Below are 8239 nucleotides of genomic sequence, written 5' to 3'. Positions count from 1 at the left end.
TCGTCGCGGGAGTCGCCGTTAGCTTCACGTTATGCGGCTTGGTCCTGCTGCAACAACACTGCAGGCGCAAACGGGAGGCATCCCAGTTGCAAAAATCCATTGACGAATTGGCTGTCACCGAGGACGGCGTCTAATTTAAGGGGGGAGTAGTGAACAACGAACTCCCAGGTTAGCATCAGCAGGCCTATTTTTATTCCTCCTATTAATATTAATCATTTTATTACCCATAATTTATTAATATTAAGCATTTAATATTATAATTATTACTCCACTCATGTATGGTCCAACCCAAATTGGGCCCACCCTAATTGGCCCGAGAGCTGAGCCAACATATTGCGCCCTTATGGGCCGTGGCTTTGTCCCATTGGCTAGCAGCGATCGTATGACTTCTGCAAAATGTGCATGGTCAGCGGTCTGCCACGGGCATCCGGTCATGCATGAGCTTTTGTTAGTTCTTAAGTTCAGTTCTGATTTTATATTCAATTAATAAAGAGCACAAGCTCATATAACGAAACTCCGGCACTTAGCCGTTAAACCTTTTTATTACAAAATATACCGGCTGAGTCTCTAGGCCAGCGGTATTGAAGGACAGTCTCCTTCCAACGTAATCATCCTATTTCATCATAGAAACAAGACGGCCAACCGGCTCCCCACTGGACAACCAGCAACAGCCAACCGGCTACCTACACTGGGAGACAACGGCGAGGGATATATTATTGCCAACCTCCCACTCCACATAATAATAACTTGCATAACAACGTTTGTCATAAAGATAATTAGTTTGACTTTGTATGTAACATATAAGTTTAAAAATATACCTAAGAAAATCATTGTCAAATATCGTAAGCAGAAAGAAGAACACACGAACCTTGAACATAATGTCAACGAAAATATTCAACAAGGGAACAACATTTCATTATATCCAAATTTAATGACCTGAGGACAGGCCAAATTCAAAGGTTGGGGGAGTGACATATCCATAAGTCCCCAACTCCAATAATTATTCACTAGTAGACTAGACAACACGTTCCCACGTTCAAACTTCGGATTCAAAGTCCCGAAAAACAAAAGTATCAAATTATAAGCCATAAAGCACTTGTATCCAAGAGCGAATGCACTTGAATCCAAGAGAAACGAAAAACAATTAAAGTCAGAAGCTTTTTCTCTTCACGATCAGAACTTAAAGTTTGGGAAAGCTCGATACCGAGGCTTGAACGTCAATCAAATCAGAATAACTATGAGAGTTCAGTTTGAGACCTAATTGTAAAAGGTCGGTGTGCTTCTCAACTAAAAAGTTTTGTAAACATTTAGTGAAATAAAAATTATATTTTTTTCACTTCTAAATATTGCAAGCATTTAATTATATATATATCTATATATATATATACATATTTATATTTTATATTTATATATATAAAAATATTATAAAAAAAATAATTGAATAAAATAACAATGTTACGTTATTTTTTTATAAGGAGGGAGATATGGTATGCGTACATACGCATTGGCAGTGCTAGCATAAACAATAATGTTCAAGTGGAAGTGTTATATGATCGCCCACTTATGAAGCACACTGCATAAGTGCATGGTTAGCATTCCCAGGCTAACCAAATACCGCGTTCTCTCTTAACATAAGTATATAATATAATATATAAAAGCCGCTTCTCTGACGTTTTCACCAGGCAGCTAAGGCGCACTTCAAGCCTAAGACGAATATTGTGTTAGCTTTAAGAGTCAGTCGAGTTTTACAACTGATAGGAGCTTCACGATAAAAATAAACGGAGCTATGCTCCAGAAAAACATCTAAAGGATTTCATCTATAAAACTTGGATTGGAGGGCAAAACACTAATACTCAGATCAAACGGACTAGAAGGAATAAGTCAGAAGAGACCACCCAGACTATAGCTCGAGAGCCTCTTCAGCGTCCCATACTTTGAGTATGGAACCAAGGGCGGGGCTAAGCTATATTTCCTTATAGACCACGGCGCGAATAAAAAATTGATTAGCCCAAAATATTCCGCATGATGTACCCCCCATCCTTCCCCCTTTCTTGATCCGCTTTCACCGGGCGAAGTGGTCAACACGAGTGTGAGGGCCGAAATTCGTACCACTACCGACGAGCCTGTGCATACTAAAAGTTACCCTTACCCTTCAAACATGCTAAATGAGGTTGATAGACAAATTTATTAAATTATCTTAAATTAACAGAGGCAGCAGATATCCATTAATCCCTACTACATACTCTATGCATAACATAAACGGACTTTATTTTCCAGAGTGGTTGCAGATTTTCGGCCAAGCAACCAGGTCATCTTCAAACTTTTTTGATTTAGTTGCTGGCGCTTTGCTTTTATGGTGCAAGCCAAGGTACTTTATGCGATTATTTTTTGGGATTGCTGATCCATTAAATGACACTTCTGGGCAGTCACCTCTTCTTAATGCAAATGTTATTTGTGCAGATTTCAGGGCGTTGACCTCAATTTTCAAAAAAGAAGAAACCAGCTTTCAATAAGGCGTAGCTCTGCTTGCACATCCCCTTCATAATAACGCAATATCACTCAATATCACTCAACGTTAAGAATGAGCTGTTCCAAGAACACATGTACACGCTTACTACCTTCTACGACGTCATTGCAAACACGGACTAGCAGATAAGAATCAACGCGAGACTCTTCGACTCCACACATGAGTCGGTACAACAAGATGGTGGAAAGAGTCAACGCGATCGATGGGAATCTGCATGCCACAGCGTCAACCCTACACAGGGCCATCATACTGGCTAACCAGGGTGGCGAGGTCATTAGAGCATGCCAGCTTCCCAAAGCAGGAACAGTCAATTCAAACCCCCTGGACCATGAAATAGTGGAGACGATTCTGAGTGAGGTCAACAATCTCCCGTACCAAAACACGATCGAGGCCATCGAGTTATCCCGCCCGTCAGTAATGACGAATGGTACAATGTTACTGTACATCTTAGCGTTTCCAAAGGTCACATGCACCTATACTCAACCATCTCCGAGGGAAAACCAGTGATGTTGAAGTACAAGTTAGCCGTAAATCTCGACGAAACGTATGCAGTGCTTGGGGATTGTCTATCTATCGGCCACACGACTGTTTGTCAAGAAAAGGGTCTTCTCAGATTAAAGGAAAACGACTGCATCCCTTGATTTATTATTATTGACACAAAGAAACATCATCTCGTCGGTTCCTTTGTGGTGCAATTCTCAAACGAAACGATTACGGTCGGTAATCAAAACAACACCAGCTATTCCACTACCCATTTGATGGCAATGCTGGCTGTCCTAGCTCGTGTGACGGCCACGGCTTATCAACTATCACTGGAATATGTACACGAAGTGAGCTATCAGAACCTTCAAAAGTTGTCTCTAATGACCGGCAAGTTGCCCTACTCTTTGATTTCGGAGGGAATAGTGGCATTACTAATCTTCTCGTGTACTTCCTGTGGAGGAAGGTGACTTCGACCAAAGGAATCCCGAAGACCGACAGCACCCCAATCGCCTTGGAGGCACTCACCGCCCCTGGTCCACCTAAGGCTCTCTGATCTGTGACACAGATCTTGTGATGCACCAGCCAAGGCGTAAGATTGCAACTTCAGCACAAACACCGGAAGCAGCGCCGGCGATCATGTGCAGCGTCAGGTTTCTTACGCTGGCACGTTGACGGCGAGCTAATGCGACGCAATACTCTTGCGCTTATGTGCAACGTAAGCTTTTCTTACTCCGGCTTACACTTTTGCGCCCAAGTTCAGCGTAAGCTTTCCCACGCAGGCACATTGTCTAAGTGTTGGCGGCAGAGACAAGGACAATGGCAATGGTGCTTAGATTGGAGTTTGAAGTTTGTTTATCAACTGGGGCAGAGTGCTATATTTACGGGTTGGATAACTTGCATGTTATAGAGCAATCGATTTTATTCGCTTGCAGTTCTATCGGTTGCTTAAAGAAAACAATTATTGAACAGTAAGAACAATATATGATTGATGGGCTGGCTTATAAAAGTATTTTATTATATTAAATTCAATAAAAACCAACGCGTCATTTGACAGACTCTTAAATACGACAGTGTAATATTGTAGCAATCTACCCCAAACCAAACCCCTACCAAAACAATAAATGATTGGGTATAACTTAGCGTCAATACATTGCAACACTTTGTCATAATAAATATAAATATACAAATACCCAAAAGACCAGCAAGAACTACGTATGCATTCCAGTGCCCAAGTAATACGATCTAACGCTTATACAAGTTATTGCCCTATAAGTCATTGTCCCACATCTCATATTTCAACCACATTTCTGGGTAAACACAAGTGCCCAAAATGCTGACCAAAGGTCTGCATTCTTTCCGCTGTTATCGACCAGCTAAAGTGCAATCATCTGCACTTCTCCGCCGCGTGGCCGCTGACGGCTTCGCTGCCGACGCCCACATTTGATTGCTAGGGACTTAGGGAAATATTTTGTATCTTAGTTTTAGTTACATTTAATCAAAACCGACAAACCAAAAGAAAATAATTGTAATTATTTACTGGCGCCCAAACAGGGACCAGCGAATAACGCATACGACAGACAAAGTCTAAGTCGCGGAGCAAAATAAAAATTTTTTAAATTCGTTGGTTAAATTAGTGCCGAAGAAACTCCCGTTAGTTAATAAAAAAATTCGCAGTTGACATTTATAAAAAAAAACTGTTGAAAAAGAAAGAAAAACAAGATTTTTCGGAAGAGGAAAATATTCAACGGCAGAATATTGCCCATCGGTGGATCACATCTTCTGTCAGGTCAGCCCGCAGAAGACCTTCTTTGGAGTGCTGACGTGGATCCTTAGTAGCACGAGGAAAAAAGGATGACCTTCACCCAGCCAGGAGGAGTGACCACAGCAATTTTATTGTAAGCGAAGAAAGAAATATTTTTTATAAGAAAATTACATAAAAAAAAAAATTAAATTATATTTTATAACATTTTTTTATTTAAGATTTAAAAATTTAATACTTGTACTTTAACATTTCATCGACCCCAGAACGGGTTCGACAGTGCATTTAAAAAACAAAAAAAATTTATTTCCTTTTAATTTAATTGCGTTTGTGAAAGATATAATTCAAGCTCGAATAGTTCAAATGATTTAAATTGCCAAGACCTTAACACTCGTGCCTTTTTTGTTTTGTTTAAGTTCTTTTTGTGTAAGTGTTGTCCGAGTTAAAAGCCAACATGGCAAAACCCAATAATCTAAAAAGACCACCGGTTCTCAGTTCAAATGAGAGACCGGTACCCGTAGAAAGACCCAACCTGCCTGAACGGCAGCGCATAGATATGAATGTTGAACAGTTGACAGGGTTAATAGGCCAAACGGTAGGCCAAATTTTAGCTGGACTGATAAAACAAATGAACAATGACACACTTGACTTTACTGACGTGAGTGATCAGGTCGTCGAGCCTGAACAAAACAATTTAGGGGACCCAGCAGAATTCGGCTCTTGGAAAAAGAGCGTTGATAGAATCATGGAGACTTATACCCCATTTGTGGGTACTCCAAAATATTATGGTATACTTCATACCATAAGAAATAAAATTGTCGGAAGTGCCGACGTGGCACTCGAGTACTACAGCATTCCGCTGGATTGGAATGCCATGTCAAGATGTCTCACTCTGCATTACGCAGACAAACGAGACATAACTACATTAGAACACCAAAGGTCAATTTTTGTCCAAGGTCACCAACAGTCGGTGGAAGACTTCCACCAAGACGTTTATAAAAATCTCTCGCTTATTTTAAATAAGCTTAGCTGCATGCAAATGACCCGAAAGCATTTCATTACAAAAATGTACAGAGATAAAGCTCTGGAAACTTTTATTAGAGGCCTTACCTCGCCTCTTAGCTATAAAGGAGCCAGCCGATCTCCCTTCAGCTTTTCAGCCGTCGAATGCTTTTGGCCATCGACAGCCTCCACCGGTCCCTCCACGAAACCTCATGAGGAGCCTACCACAACACTTAGGCCAGCCATTCGCTGCGCCAAGACAACACATGCTCAATTTCGGTAATGCACCGTTCGCCGCACCCCGACAAAATTATCAACAACAATGGCAACAATATAATGCCCCATCCCGTCCATTCGCGGCCAAACCGCAACCAAGAGCAGAACCAAAGGACGTGGACCGCGGTATACAGACGAGAAATGTCAATTATATAAACAGACCCCATTTTGACGCCCCATTTGTTTGTTTATAATATCCAAACAATGGGCATGGGACAGCCGAGTGTCGAAATAGCTGGGCCCAGTTCAAGCATGACAGACTATCAACGGTCGATGCAAGAATATGAAACCCAGAACGATGGGCATGGCACAATGGATGAATATTGCAACGGACTGACGAACCACTTAAATGACGACGAGCAACAACAACAAGTGTTGCATTTTTACGATTAGAAGACTCCTCACTGCCATACTTCGAATGTAGAGTGAGGAGTGGAAAGGTTCTAAAAGTGTTGATCGACACGGGCTCCAACAAAAACTATATTCAGCCCAAACTGGTGTCGAATGCAATACCAAATAACAAGCTGCCACTCCGGGTGGCGATATAAAAATAACACACTGCAAGAGAGCAAGCCTTTTTGACTGGGAAATAAAATTCTTCCTATTAACATCTCTTACGACATTCGACGCAATCTTCGGCAGAGACACCCTGAAAGAAATGGGAGCACAGATAGATTTAGGAAATTTGACCATGACACTTGGAAATGGAAAGAGGATTGCTATTAAGAACCGAAGGTTCGAAGCTGTTAATACAATCAGCCCCAGAATAGATCACTTGGGACAAGAACAAAAAGAAAAACTGAATCGGGTAATTATCCAGGTCTCTTTGCAGACCCAAACCAAAAACTGACCTTCACAACAAATGTGAAGGCAGCAATTCGAACCACATCGGATACACCTGTGTATTCGAAGTTTTATCAGTACCCCATGTCCCTAAAAGATGAGGTCAATAAACAAATAGCGGAGCTTTTGCGTGACAGAATAATTCGACCATCAAGGTCACCCTACAATTCACCAGTGTGGATTGTGCCAAAAAAACTCGACTCCTCTGGTAAAAAGAAATACAGAGTCGTGATCGATTACCGAAAACTCAATATGGTAACAAGACAAGTCAGGTGTAAGACCTTTAAATATGACAGACCCTTAAGAGATATCGTATTCTATTATGGAGTGCCCAATTTAATAGTAATGGACAACGAAAAGTCCCTCAACCCAGCCTCTATCAAATTCATGTTGACAGACCAGCTGGGCATTGAGCTCTATAAAGCACCTCCGTACAAGAGTACGGTAAATGGTCAGATAGAAATATTTCACTCCACACTCTCTGAAATAATGAGATGTTTGAAAGGAGATGGAACACATAGAAGCTTCGAAGAACTTCTCGATAGAGCTATCTATGAATGCAACTTCACTGTCCATTCGACCACAAGGAAACGACCCCTAGAGGTATTCTTCAGTAGGGTAACTACCGCGTCACCGGAACAGTACGAACAAGCTAGACTGGACAATGTAGAGCGTCCTAGGAAGAAACAGGAAACTAACATTACAATTACAACATCGAACAGGACTTCAACGACGACAAGTCATATCACTTACTGGACCACGAACTGACACAGACGAAGAACCTGCTTGACACTGTGATCCTGGCAAAGACAAGGAAAACTAAATCGATAGATCTTATAGGGACGGCCTGGAAATATGTTGCCGGTAGCCCGGATCACGATACCCTTGTAGCTCTGACCGACGGGATAAACGACTTGACGGATAACAACAATAGACAGGTAATAATCAATAGACAACTAGAAAATAATGAACCTACTGACTGATGTGACCACGAAAATACAAAACTCAATCAGAAAAGATTCGACCTTAAAGGATGAGTTGGCCAAAGGGCTACAGAACCAGATAAGGCTCGTAAAAGAAGAAATAGTCATCATCAAATTTGCCATTCAATGGGCAAGGCTGGGTGTTATGAACACATTCCTGCTTAATGAGTTCGAGTTCAAAGAGATCGACAGCCTACTCAAAATCAATAATATGCCGACTTCTGCCTTAGAAGAAATAGACGACGGGCTGATATGGCTCAACGACTTCAATGGCACAGTGAACTGGAGGGACATCGAGAGACGATTAAGCGGCACTTACTTGATAACGTTCCTGAACGAGACCCTGAAAATCAACGGCCGAGAGTT

General features: G+C 41.4%; 1 long non-coding RNA gene across 1 annotated transcript in view; it reads right to left on the bottom strand.

Moving 5' to 3' along the window:
• Positions 1–3533: 3533 nt before the first annotated feature.
• The window catches only part of lncRNA:flam (flamenco), a 158841-nt gene continuing 154135 nt past the window's right edge, over positions 3534–8239 (bottom strand). Inside the window, exon 2 of the long non-coding RNA NR_133534.1 lies at positions 3534–3633. This is a non-coding gene — a long non-coding RNA (flamenco). The remainder of the gene's footprint in view (positions 3634–8239) is intronic.

Source organism: Drosophila melanogaster, chromosome X (assembly GCF_000001215.4).
Source record: "Drosophila melanogaster chromosome X".
In the NCBI taxonomy this organism is placed as follows: Eukaryota; Metazoa; Arthropoda; class Insecta; order Diptera; family Drosophilidae; genus Drosophila; species Drosophila melanogaster.
This window is presented reverse-complemented; position numbering and strand designations above follow the sequence as displayed.